The following is a 12,500-nucleotide window of genomic DNA, read 5'->3' on the forward strand; positions in this document are numbered from 1 at the left end:
GTCCCCATCCCAGGAAACCTCCCTCCTTTTTGGCGTTCCCCAGGGCTCTGTGCTCGGGCCCGTGCTGTTCATCATGTACACCTCCCCTCTGACTGACCTCATCGACAGACATTCCGTTTCCCACGAAATGTTTGCTGACGACACTCAGCTTCAGAACTCAGCGACTCCCTCAGAATACGCCCAGATGACCACCTCCCTTCAGTCTTGCATTGCTGACGTTGAACTCTGGATGTCCACTAACAAGCTTAGACTTAACTGTGACAAAACAGAAGCCATTCATTTCACCAAATCCTCCATCTCCTCCTCTCTCTCTCTCCCTCCTTCTATCACTTTTGGGCAGCAGTACTATTGAATTCTCAGACTCCGTCCGTGATCTTGGCATCTTTCTTGATAGCGATCTCTCCATGAAACACCATGTTATGAAAGTCTGTCAGTCCGCTTACATCGAGCTTAAGAGAATAGGTTCTATCCGCCCATACCTTACCGAAGATGCCACCAAGACCCTTGTTTCCTCCTACATTCTTTCTCGACTAGACTACGAAAATTCTGTTCTCATTGGCTGTCCTCAGTCTGTCATCCATCCTTTGCAGCGCGTTCAAAATTCTGCAGCCCGGCTTGTCTGCAAAGCCCCTCGGTCCCAGTCCTGTTCCCCCTTGCAAAGAAACTGCATTGGCTCCCTGTAGAGCTGAGAATCCAATATAAGTGCTGCTGTATCTGCTACAAAATAATATCTGGCTCAGCCCCATCCTACCTGTCTGACCTGTTCACACTCTATACACCCTCACGATCCCTCCGCTCCTCTGTAGACACTAGAATATTCCGTCTATCTTCTTTTAGTCGCAAACAGCACGGCCAGAGAGCCTTCTCCCACTCTGCTGCCGTTGCGTGGAACTCTCTCCCTTACTCTATCCGACACTGCCAAACATTCTGTTCCTTCAAATCAAACCTTAAAACACACTTCTTCACCCAGTATTTTGATTAATTTTATTTCAACATGGTGCATTTTTGAATCAGGTGTTTGAATGTTTGAATGTTTTGCCTGTGTTAGTATGCTTGCAGATTGTATTGATGTAGTGTTTGAGTTTCGTTGTTCACTTGTGTGCTGAATGCTGCTGCACATGCTTTTGCTTTGCTTTGTATGTATTATGTATGTTTGTCATTGTAAAGCGCTTTGAGAATGTAAAGCGCTCTATAAATCTCCCATATTATTATTATTATTAAGTAAGAAGCTAATTTCATCTTAATGTTTTTGTTATACTGGATTTCACTGTCATTGCGACATGTATAACATGAAGTAATTATATCCATAGCACTAGCAGTGAAACAATTTGTTCTTGTGTATGGCACATGTAGTTTCCATAGTAACCCTTTATGTGCTAAGAAAGTGTATAACCTGTGTGTTTTAGGAATGCCCCTGAGCCGAGACCCAGCCCCGACCTGGAAGACAAGTACATTGTCTTCCAGGCAAACTTGATGCAGCTGTTTGAGAGTTGTCCTCGATGCTCTCACCCTGCGAAGGCCTTCATATCGAAGACAGTTGGATCTTGCATCCACGTCCGACAAGACTGCTCCAAGTGCTGTTTCTTCAGAGAGTGGACCAGCCAACCGTACATAAAGCAGATGCCCTGCGGGAACCTGCTCCTGTCATCAGCTGTTGTGCTCTCTGGCTGCAGCCCGAAAAAAATTCTCCGGCTGTTTTACCTGCTCAATGTGCGTTACATTTTGGAGAGCACGTTCTTCTGGCATCAGCGGCACTTCATTTTTTCTACAGTGGAAAGAAAATGGAAACGGGAGCAGTCAGAGCTCATTTCGCAGCTTCAGGACGAGGGAAGAAGTCTAGAGCTGATTGGTGATGGGCGGTCAGATAGCCCAGGACACTGTGCCAAATATGGCACATACACTCTCATCGAACAGGGACTGGGGAAAGTCCTGGATATACAGATTGTGCAGGTAAGAAAGATATTTAGGCGGTTCAGTGTCTCATACTCATAGACGCATCAAGGTAACTAATTACAATCAAAGTTTTGTAGAGAGGCATTTTTCTTCTTCAAAAATATTGACAACAGTAATGCATACCCAGTTCAAATCTTTTTTTTATCTGAATTTGACTCCTAGTTATTAACCCCCACCTCACCCCAATCTCCCCCCTGACTCACCCGAGTAATTGGTGAGTGGGATTCCTTTGTGTCCGTCTTTTAGACCGAGTTGGATTTTCAGCGACTGATTTTGACAATTGACATTTGAACTTGTCATGTACATGCCCGTTGAAACTATGTGCACGCTTAACTGGAAGTAGAACAACTCTAGATATAAACTGTGACGAATGCGATATTAAATAAAAGAGGGCAGGGAATCAAAATTCCTGATAACACGACGGTGCACAACCGATGTGCAGTGAAACCCGTTCATATTTGTTTGCAAACTGTCATAAACTTTGGCAATAACATTATTAAACGAATAAAATGAGTGCCGGCTGCCGTAGCCGAAACAGTCGGCGGTCGTAACAGAAAAGTGGGGCGGCCGTATCAGTGCATCGCTGGCGGTCGTAACTGCTAGCACGGCGACGCGTACCAAAAAAATACACATGCTCTTTTTCTCAGCCGATGACACAAACACACTTGAATATTGGGACACTGCTATTGATGCATTTCAGTTATGATACATCACATTACCTGATCAAATGACCGTTGTTGCTTCAAGCCTCTTGTAATCTCCACCATTTAAAAAGAAATCCCCAAATCAAACAATTTCAACAAATACGACTGTCACAAATCTAAAACAGAAGCCTCAAAAATTAAATCGATAACATGTTAATCCTCATGCAATCATAAATCCGCTGAGAACAAATAAACTTTGCTGGCTTCGATAATTACGCCACAATAATTATTAGTTTGGAAGTTACACACCTTTCGGGCTCGAAACCTTGTTGACTATGGGACTGCAGAATGCTATCGTAACAAACGGCAATTTTTTCTGTCGTAACACTTCCCCGGCGTGTGGCTGGGACTGGGAGACCTGTAACTTTAATTGTAAATAGTACAGACATGGGTAAACTGTCAGATAATTTTGAATAAAATTAACACTGTGATCAGCATATTTTAATGCAATTTTCTGTTCTTTACAGGAGATGTCATCCAGTGGCCACCAAGATGTGACCTGGCTCGATTAGCTGGGAAATGGGCAGCCAGAGTTGGTTTCCCGGCGTAGTTGGAGCGATTGGTGGGACCTACATAAAGATACCAGGAACCAGGGTTGAGAACAGCGACGCGTACATCTGCCGCAAAGGTTTCCCAGCGATGCATCTCCAGGTAACAGATTTGATCACTTTCTGTTTCAGATAGGTGGATTGTTAATGTTGGCAGAACTGAAAGGTTGGAGGACCTGACCATTATGGTGCCTGTGTATTTATTCCCTATTGAAATACTGGAGTAACACTAGCAGTGTCATTTCATAATTGGAATCTACTGTAATTTTAAGTCACTATTTGAATCTTTGAATTTAAAGACAAGTATTTAAAGGCAAAGTGCGCCTCCCGTAAACCATCACGCTCACCAAAGGGAACATCCTAGGTGCCCTACGTAAAGAGGCTGAGCGAGTAATTTTCAAAGATTTAATGTTGCGGATTGTCTTCAAGACAATCGGACCGAGGTGCGTTTTGGCGCTAGACCGAACTTTTCAAATCTAAATAATAAATTGACAGCGTGTTACACAAACATTCTTAAATCATAAAATAAATATTTTTTCATCAAGACAAGATCATTAAAACTCGAAGTATTTAAAGTTAAAATAAGGAACGCCCGGAAGCAGGTTCACGTAAGGTGTGCCAGTTCCTGTGAATAGTCAAAAGTCATCACGAGGGTTCTTGTGAACCACAGCCGTTTGTTTCGTGCATAGTCAGAGGTACATAATAACGTGCTATTGCAGACAAGCTCACAGCGAGTCGCATTCAAATTCCTGACGACTGCTTTGTCAAAAAGGGAAAGTGGAATAACAGAGTTCACGATGTCGATGGCTCCGGGGTAAGATAAACCATGCAAAACAATTTTTGTGTGAAAATTGCTCGCTTTTTACGGAAAGCATCTATGTTCTCAAGGGGTGAGTGTTTCAATGAAAGGGTGTTTGTACTGTGTGTAAAAGCCTGACAGTATCTGTGATGGTTTACGTGAGAAATATTAAATGTTTAAACCGATATTGGGAGTTCAGACAAGTATGAATTATGATGGTGTGTGGATTTATTCCAAGAAAACCATCATGAAAATGTACCTACACATCGTTTCTCTGACTTTTCTTTTCCTGTTGTTAGATACATGTCATATACCGCTTTTAGTGAAAGTTGAGACAGCACTTTCTGATCAAATTTATTAAAAATTTGTTCAAGCATTTCTTGACTAAGCATGGATAATCACACCGGGGACTGTGTTCCGCCTTATTTCAGCCGGGCTCGTTGTTACTTCGTTTTGAGCTGGGCTTGGTGTCACGCAAACGTAAGTGTCTGCACTAAAGTACAAACTATGTCTTCTAAAAAAAAACTCATTTCCAGGAACGGATGTTTTTAGCACTAACCTAAGTAATTTGTCTCTCTATTGGTGTTATTTTTATCTGACAAGGTTTATTATGTGACCCCCATCGGCTTGAAATACATGCGGGTTGTCGCTTTTTGGGCAAAAAAGCTGATCAAACTGAAGAAATGATAAGCAATGGTATCATGTTATGGTTTTTCTGTATCATAAGTTTGTTCTATAGTTTCTTGCTGTTATGCTGATGCATTTTCCCGAACCTGCGTTGAGGCACGAGAAGTAAAACCAAAACCCATGTCAGGCGAGTTTTGTTCCGCGCTGGACACCCAGAACAAAAGCAAGCCCAGTGCAAAAATGCAGGAGGCCCAGCGCGGAACAAAACGTACACCACTTGCTTGTTTTGATTGCTTCTTATGACATAGTGAGGATGCATTGAAGCACGCAATTGATACAGATGATTATAGCTTTACCCAAAATAGTAAAAATAGAGGAATATTTGTTGTTCAAATCCATGTTTGAGAGAAATGTACGTTGAACCTTCATTTTTCACTAAAAAAACCGCATGCATGCCTTCCATTCGGCTATTGTCAATTAACCAGGTAAGCAAAAGACGTTTTTAGCTGTCTACAAAGAAAACAATTATTCTTCTTTCTACTGACATTCATCAATTTTAGCTTAAATCAGTGTGAAAGTCATAGTTTGTGTTTTTATGAAGACACTTTCGTTTGCGTGACACTGAGCCTGGCTGAAAACGGAGTAACAACGAGCCCGGCTGAAATAAGGCGGAACACAGTCCCCGGTGTGATAATGGGGATGTTTACCAGCTTCAAAGACATGATTTTTTTTTATTATTCGTTATCATTTCATATGCATGTCATGGTTACGCTGAAAATGCACTCAATGATAAATGAATTATATGGGACAGTAGGCACCTCATTCGCATGTTCTGCAGAGAGGAGCTGTGGTCAGCTCAGTCTTATGGTTTAGGCTAGCGAAGCATTAGGATATACATGTAGCCTCTGTTGTGGTTGGTTTTTAGTTTCAGGCTGATAGATTATTTTTATATTGATTTACGCGACTTGTTTCAGGTTGTATGCGACAAAGACCTCCTCTTTCTGGATGTGTTTACGGGTTACACTGGGTCCGTGCATGACAGCCGAGTTTTCCCCAACTCAGATCTCCATGGAGTGTTGGAGTCTGACGCAAGTAAGCTGCCTCCAGAGTACCATATGATCTGGGACTCGGCCTACCTCAGTCTCCGCAAGTACCTGCTGGTTCCATTCCGCGACAACGGCCATCTGACCCCTGTGGAAACTGCCTACAACAGAGCCCAGGCAAGGACAAGAGTTGACGTGGAGCGGGCTATTGGTTTGTTGAAAGGAAAATTCCGCAGACTGAAGGATCTCAAGATGACGAACATCCGTGAAGTTCCAATGTTAATTTTTTCAGCATGTGTCCTACATAACTTTATCATAGAAAATGGCGTGGACGAGGACGGCATTGACTTGTCGGAGAGTGAAGATGAAGACGAGGACGGAGGTCAATGTGGTGGTGATCACTGCATGTCTGCAACACAAAAAAGACTGGAAATTGCCAATGTTCTTTCTTGAGAACTGTTCTATGTGTTTCAAGGATGTGTCGTATACCGTATATCAATTGATTGTAGATAACAAGTACTGCCAGTGTGTATTTAGTTGCATGTTCTTATGTGTTTCGTAATTTTCCATTTAAATTTTAATGTGTAGAATTAACTGGGTAAAGGTTGGGTTCCTGGTGAGATCTTTCTGGCTCACAAGAAACATACTGCCAAATGTTCAAATATGAAACTAAGTTATTATTTCTTTTTTCAGTTCAATGACATTTTTGTTATAAGATGACCAGACGTACCAAATAACCAAAAATGCTAATTAAAAAATATGAGTTTACAAAAAGGGGGAGACAACCTAAGCGAGAAATGCGAGGCACACTAACAGCTGAGCACAAAACCAAAACTAGAAGATGATATTTGTAAAATAACTGTGACCCTAAAACGATAGTACAATAATAAGCAACAAAGTTTAGAACATAATACCTGAAAAAAACCACAACACAACGTAGTAAATAAAACTACAGTGATTGATAGTTAGTATAGCAAAACAATAAAATTATGGTTATCTTACACACAAACTTAAGTAATTGACGATGTTGAGAGGAAATTGATAGAAATTCCTCTGAATTAAACGCCATTAATTCCAAATGTTCTAGTTTAAAATTGGTTATAAAGCACTGATTGGTTAATTTAGATCAATGTCAATGATGACCAGCAAAGTCACTATCTTCCTAGTTCAATATGATAAGCATCACTGTCTGAAGCATACTGAATTTTGACCAGGATTGTGCCACTCATAAAATACACAAGCATATGTTTGCCACTCAATGGTTATACAGTGAGACTTGTCTCCACATATTGTTGTTAATCAATGAGCTATGTGTAGCTCCAACATAAACAACCAGAAGATTTACCTTCATTGTAAATGTTGTTCGTCCTTTGTTTTGGAAGATGACCGCAGGCTCATGGTATGCTTGGATCTCTAGTCTGTCCAGTAGATAACTGATAAGCTTGTCCGGGCCAGGATTCCCGTTCCGCATGCGAGTGTTCAGCTGTTGGGGTTGTGGCTGCCCTGGTTTTCTGGATTGTGCGCTTTTGCTCTGCAATGTGGATTATTCTGTTTTCCGCGGTCTGGGCACCAGTATAGCTTATGCTACGCCATTATTGGAACTGAATATCAAGGTTTTTCAGAGAGATTTTTAGTGTGTCCTTACAGATATATCTTTGCTTCGTCAAAAGAAACAACCTGCAGCGTACGGCAGCTGAAAATTAAAGGTACATATAGTTAAAACAATCATTCAACTGTATTTATTTGACCTTACACAGACTGTGGGAAGAGGCCAACCGTCTTGATCAAAAAAATTGTCCGCAGGAAGCGACTCCAAGAACACAGACGACTCGAAGCTGAGTGACATACCTTGTAGTCTTTCTATGAAAGTAGTGGTCCAGTGAACGATACCTTCTGCCTGTGGTTTGACTTAGACTCTTTGAGGATGTTGATAATGACGCATGACACTGACAGACTACAGAGAGTGAGTGACACATTGCGGCAAACGAGTACACACAGCAAACTCTAAATAAAAGAATGAAACATGAAAACTTACCTCTGGTTAGACTGGTTAGTATGCAAAGGTTCGCTCTTCCCTACTCTCTCGCAGTAGCTAACTTTGTTGGAGAGTCATTCCAATGAACTGATAACGTTCGCAGTCGGCCACTTTGCAGATGTAACGAAAAACCGAAACGCTGTAAAAAGCAAACCCCGCTTGACGTCCAAAATATTGGGGGGGGGGGGGGGGGGGACATTTTTGAGTCACTTGAGAAAAAGTGACTCTATGTAATCGGTCAGTGTTAGTCTGTCCGGCCGGCCGTCCGGCCGGCCGTAGACACCACCTTAACGTTGGACTTTTCTCGGAAACTATCAAAGCGATCGGGCTCATATTTTGTTTAGTCGTGACCTCCAATGACCTCTACACTTTAACGATGGTTTCGTTGACCTTTGACCTTTTTCAAGGTCACAGGTCAGCGTCAAAGGAAAAATTAGACATTTTATATCTTTTCTCGGAAACTATCAAAGCGATCGGGCTCATATTTTGTTTAGTCGTGACCTCCAATGACCTCTACACTTTAACGATGGTTTCGTTGACCTTTGACCTTTTTCAAGGTCACAGGTCAGCGTCAAAGGAAAAATTAGACATTTTATATCTTTGACAGAGTTCATCGGATGTGATTGAAACTTTGTAGGATTATTCTTTACATCAAAGTATTTACATCTGTAGCCTTTTACGAACGTTATCAGAAAAACAAGGGAGATAACTAGCCTTTTCTGTTCGGCAACACACAACTTAACGTTGGGCTTTTCTCGGAAACTATAAAAGTGACCGGGCTCAAATTTTATGTGAACGTGACTCATTGTGTTGTGAATAGCAATTTCTTCCTGTCCATCTGATGCCTCATATAATATTCAGAACTGCGAAAGTGACTCGATCGAGCGTTTGCTCTTCTTGTTGGCATTAAATACTGTTTATGCCTCACAAGTATTGCTCCTCTATTTAATGGAGTTTATTTTATAGGAATGTTTTTAAACCTAATCTCATTGTGTTCGTTTTGAATCAAAAGTCTCGCCCCAAATTCCGACAATAAGTCAATATGTCCGCCGGATATCGATATGGTTGCTACAAGGTTGCTTCGGTTACAATACGATGAATAATGTCGAGGAATTTGTGGCAAGTGGATTCAAACTTACCAAGATACTATTTTTAACTTCCCATTCTGGAATAGTTGTTGGCATTTGTAATCATTGTCTCGTGTATGAAATCTCGTCTATTTACAGTGGAACCCCTTTTAGACCCCCCTCCCGGTCCCCCTCCAGCCCCCTTCCTATTACAGACACCCCCCCTCCCCCCTTTCCTAATCCCATTTCAGCCCTTGCTTTGTTCAGATTTCCTTGTCGACAATGTCTGAACATGTATATGCCCTGAGAAATTCTATGATCTTATTTTCCAAAATAAAGTCTAAAGAGGGTGTTCCACTGTAGCAGACACAGGCAATGTGTTGTCATATGAAAGGCAATTGTGGTTTTCAAAACAAAAGTACAGGTTACTCACATTTTTGGTGTCGGGTAAACACAAAACCATCAAATCATACTCATAGTGGCAGAGTGGTGATACATGTATATATATATATGTATGATATTTGAAGGAAAATGGATGACAAAATAAACAACAACCTCTCTCACCACAACATCAAATTTATTTTCTTTGGCAGTTCTAAGAAAGTATTTTTGTGAATTAAGGTCCCAAGCACATAAATGCAGAACCTCAGGTTGGCCTCTTTTAAAACACTCATCCCAATCCACCACAATGAACAAAAAAATATCAACAACAACATACAGCAACAACAAAGAGAATGTCGCATGCTGCTTTTATCATATAAAATGTTATCTTGGTTTACTAAACCTAACTGTTGTTACAAAGCTTAAAGGTACTGAACTTGTCAAATTCAGGTGCACGGAGCCCCTGGGGCTCTTAGTCATACCTCAGGCAGCTGTCCGTTAGAAGAACTACCAAGTTTCATTGACTTGCACCCAAAGAGTCAAGAACTGCGATTTTGTTTGCGAATTAATTTCGTACTCGGACCCGGCTGGTCTTGACCTATTTTTTTTATCTAAATTTAGATCAGGTAGATCACCACATCATGCACTAAAAGACACGTCACTAGCAAACTATGTCAGACATCATCATGAGTTTGTGTAAAACAAAATGGAGGCCGGAATCACTCAGTTGAATCGAACTCCGACCAAACACCATGTAATAATTAGGTTAATTTATGCACTCGCGTGAACAAGAAACTGTCGAGCATCACAGATGTCGTCGAAGGGTAGTTTTGGGTTTGTTTTACTACCATAGGAGGATTTTTGAACTGTAAATGCACTCAGCTGCAACAAAAATGCAAAACGAAGGCTGTGAGCTGCACTGTGCCTTTAGTAAAAAATCAACTATGTGTCAGGAAACAAAAAAATGACAACAAATATTAGTTTGAATTCAAAGTCTAGCTTTTAAATTTTTTTTATTTATATATTTTTTTTGGAGGCCTTACCATATTTATTTGATGTAACACGCACTGAACATATAACAGGACAAAAATCATTAGATTTAACCATATTTTTCATTTGCAACGAGTGTCATAATGTTTACCTTTCTTCGTACCATAATTCAAAATGGACCCCCCGCGGGTTAGGGGGAGTCCCATATTGGTTGGGACTAGAAAGAATTTACCCGATGCTACCCAGCATGTCGTAAGAGGCGACTAACGGTTCTGTTTCTTCTCTTCTTTTGTCTTATTTCTGCCTTACCAGTCCTTTCACCTATATTTCCTTCCAAGAAAACTCTCCCTACTATTCCCTGCAGTTTTCCAATTCTTTTCTTGTTGTCTTATTTCTACCTGACTGGATCCATCACCTTTATTTCACTTACCAAAAGTCTTCTTTTCCACATCCTTATTTCCCGCAGTGGGGCACTGCGGTTATGAAATTAAAAGCCCCTCCTGTTTTTGGAACCGCAGGAGCTTTCTAGTTTGCTGTTAGGTAGATTTTTGGTTCCTCTTTCCTGTCATGCTCTCTTTTTCTTCATGAATTCTTTTCTTTTTTCTGCCTTCTTGCTCATTCACCTGTATTTTTTCCAAAAATCTCTTCTCTTGCCGCTTGTCTCGCGATTCATGTATAGTTTAATCTGTTAGTGTTCTGATGTAAGTCCAGCAGTAGATAGGTTAAGCCTATTTTAACATACTGGAAACTGGTAATCTTCCAGTAGGTATTAATTTAGTTTTACTAAAGCCTGCTGGGACACAAGTAATGGGTTAGTGCATTTGTAAACAGGAATCGCTTGACAAGTGGCCCCCTTCATCCCCCCCTTCCTCGTCCTGATATGGCTCTGCGTAGTCGGCTGGACGTTAAGCAACAAATAAACAAACAAACAATTTCTCTGCACCCCGCATGTCGTATGAGGCGACTAACGGATTCTCTTTCTCCTTCTACCCTTGTTAAGTGGTTCTTGTATAGAGTGTGGTCAGTGTTTGTGAGGATTTTGGTCAGGCAGTATGTAAGAAATGTTTGGTCCTTTGTACTGGAAACTTGCATTCTCCCAGTAAGGTCATATATAGTACTACGTTGCAAGCCCCTGGAGCAATTTTTTGATTGGTGCTTTTGTGAACAAGAAACACTTAACAAGTGGCTCTATCCCATCTCCCCCCTTTCCCCTATCCCATCTCCCCCCTTTCCCTCGTCGCCATATAACCTTCGTGGTTGAAAACGACGTTAAACACCAAATAAAGAAAGAAAGAAATTCAAAATGGGGCTAGGGTTACGTGTTGTAAACTTGTGCACAAATTTAACCATCGATTTTTATTCTTTTTTGATATCCTTCATTTTTATTTTTTTTATTTTTTTATTTTTCATTTATTTTTTTTCTACAAATAATTTTTTATTTTTTTTTATTATTTTTTTTTTGGGCAGTGTGTACAATAATTAAATTTTTTAATTTTTTTTTATATAGTGTGTACAAATAATTTTTTTTTTTTTTTTTTTTTTTTTTTTTTTGCAGTGTGTACAATGATTTAAAAAAAAATTAAAAAAAACTAATATCATGTTGAACTGCGAAAAAAAGTGTGTGTGAACAGGGATTGTTACTGGTGTTAAATCCGGACATACACAAAACACAAAAAGTAACTAAAAGTGTGTTTTATCTTGACATTTTGCTAAATTGTAAAAATAAGGTCAAATTAAATTATTTATATGTATTTAACCTTATTTCAAGCCTCCATAGTTATTTTTGAGTGATTTTGAAGACATGTTTTATTTGGACGTCGAGGTAAAATTTAATGTCGAAGAAAAGCCCAAAATTTCACGCGGGAGTCGAGGTATCCACCCATAAACACACACACGCACAGACACACACACACATACACCACGACCCTCGTCTCGATTCCCCCTCTATGTTAAAACATTTAGTCAAAACTTCAGTTTAGCACTCGCTTTTTAAATCGCATACAATCGTTTCCGGAACGCGTTCCTGTGGTTGAGCTGGACTTTTTCAATGAAAAGTCCTGAACAATACCAGGTTTATTTAGAACCCGTTTGGATTGTTGTCTAGTGTACGAAAAGGCATGTGTGGAGTAAAACCTGAACGTGATAATTTCACATTTTTGGGCTTCGGTTTGAGTTGTGGGCGAAACAAGCTTCGTTCTGTATAATAGATATAGAGCTTTTGAGTTTTATGTGCACCATTTTTATGGGAGGTTGGAGGGGATTTAAAAGGTAAAGCTTCACAAAGGTGTGAAGGATTCTTTTGGACTATTGGTCAAAATTACAACTTACTATATGTTAACTTTGTTTCACAAAA

The 12,500-nt window shown here is 40.3% G+C and overlaps 1 long non-coding RNA gene across 1 annotated transcript; it reads left to right on the forward strand.

Moving 5' to 3' along the window:
* The first annotated feature begins 1,234 nt into the window (after positions 1 to 1,234).
* On the forward strand, positions 1,235 to 5,762 carry LOC138969135 (uncharacterized). Its single transcript, XR_011456381.1, has 3 exons — positions 1,235 to 1,950; positions 3,125 to 3,308; positions 5,606 to 5,762. It is a non-coding gene; the product is annotated as an uncharacterized lncRNA (long non-coding RNA).
* Positions 5,763 to 12,500: the final 6,738 nt, after the last annotated feature.

The sequence above is a fragment of the Littorina saxatilis genome, linkage group LG6 (assembly GCF_037325665.1).
Source record: "Littorina saxatilis isolate snail1 linkage group LG6, US_GU_Lsax_2.0, whole genome shotgun sequence".
NCBI classification, from domain to species: Eukaryota; Metazoa; Mollusca; class Gastropoda; order Littorinimorpha; family Littorinidae; genus Littorina; species Littorina saxatilis.